This window comes from Lactuca sativa, chromosome 4 (genome assembly GCF_002870075.4).
Source record: "Lactuca sativa cultivar Salinas chromosome 4, Lsat_Salinas_v11, whole genome shotgun sequence".
In the NCBI taxonomy this organism is placed as follows: domain Eukaryota; kingdom Viridiplantae; phylum Streptophyta; class Magnoliopsida; order Asterales; family Asteraceae; genus Lactuca; species Lactuca sativa.
Window position 1 is genome coordinate 351,882,926 of NC_056626.2, and position 1,661 is coordinate 351,884,586.

At 30.8% G+C, this 1,661-nt stretch overlaps 1 long non-coding RNA gene and 1 other non-coding gene across 2 annotated transcripts; one reads left to right on the forward strand and one right to left on the reverse strand.

The window, feature by feature from the left end:
- The first annotated feature begins 269 nt into the window (after window positions 1–269).
- On the forward strand, window positions 270–1,117 carry LOC111906420 (uncharacterized). The gene is made up of 2 exons (XR_002855206.3): window positions 270–528; window positions 606–1,117. It is a non-coding gene; the product is annotated as an uncharacterized LOC111906420 (long non-coding RNA).
- Window positions 594–675, reverse strand: TRNAS-AGA (transfer RNA serine (anticodon AGA)). The gene has a single exon. It is a non-coding gene; the product is annotated as a tRNA-Ser (tRNA).
- Window positions 1,118–1,661: the final 544 nt, after the last annotated feature.

Here is a 1,661-nt window from a genome sequence, read left to right on the forward strand (position 1 = left end):
TCTATCTACGATTTTTATGGTTATCTTTTTAATTTGAGTTTTTTTTCCACAAAGTAATTAAGAGATTATGTTATATTTGTAATTTTTTTTAATAATAACATTGTCACAAAATGATTCAACCAAATGAAGAAGGTGATATTCCTTTGTTATGGAGAGAATTTGCGATCCTTTCTCCACCGCACCAAATTACAACTATACCCCTGGAGATTGCCCACAGGATTCTATTCAAATTCATGATCTCCTAAATGTTAGTGTCTTAATCTATTTCACTTTCAGACCCATTTTTTGATTAGGAACTCAAAAACAGTCTTCTTTCTCTGCTTTTTGGAGTGTGTATGCAGATTCTATCAACCCTAACTTGTGAAAAATACACACCAACAAAGATCTGTAAAGCACAAGGGAGATTTTTTCCAGAATCTTCATACCAAAAAAACAATGGCGTACAATTCAATCGATCGAAAACTTGATTGCAACTTATCCGGAGCCCGACGGAATATACGACGATCAGAGACCCGATTTCTGCTATAGGTTTGCGTTCTTCCCCTTTCGATCGATTTGATGATTTTAACGTCATAAAAGTTAAAAACTTAAATCGTGGACGGCAGGATTCGAACCTGCGCGGGCAAAGCCCACATGATTTCTAGTCATGCCCGATAACCACTCCGGCACGTCCACCGATATGTCATACTCCGGCACGTCGTTATTCATCGTAAAAACGTATCAAGAAAAGGGGAAAGAGTCATCGTTGGGTGATTGATTCATTGAGGTTCGTGTATGTAAATATCAAATATCTTGATTTGTGATGCTATTAGCAGTGTAAATGATCAATAATATCGTCATCTGGTGATAATTAGGTTGAATTTTTAGATAATTTGTGATACTACAACCACTTCATCAATACTATCTGTCCATTATATTTACTTCATCAATATATTTGTGAAAGAGAAATTCATAAAAATACACTCTGCAGCCACAAAATATTGATGTTTGTTTAGCCTAAAATCAAAATATAGTGTAAAGTTATTTAATTTAAATTATACTTATTAGCGGATATACCTCGATGTATATTTGAATATCTTGTATTTATTTATGTAAAGTATCATCCCTTATTGTGTTCTCTCTTCTCTCCAATACTTGATGTTCATCATGATCAATATCGAAAGCACTACATACAACATATCAAGAATTCCAAACCTCTTCTTCTTGACCAAACCACTTTTGTATTTATGCATCTATCTTTTTCACAAGTTAAGGTTGAAATAATATGCATATACACTTCATAAAGAGTATCAAAGACAACTCTTTGAGATAAAAAAAATATATATAAAGTTTACAAAAAATATAGATGTTCATTTGAATTGCATTATTTTTAGAAGTTTTACTATGCATAGTCTTTTTTATTTTGTATATTAGTTAATGATATAGCCAACTGTCAAATATTGTTGTAAGTTAAGGTTAACAAAAAAAAAAAAAAAAAAAAAAAAAAAAAAAAAAAAAACTCTCAAGAGATTGAGAAATATGTAGTCTTTTTAATTTTAAAGAGTACACGTTTTTTGGGTTGTTTTATTTGCTTTATATAACAATTACATTTAACAACAAACAAGTTCATTCTTCATACTATAAAACTTAGTTAGTGATCAATTATATTGTCATTTGATAGC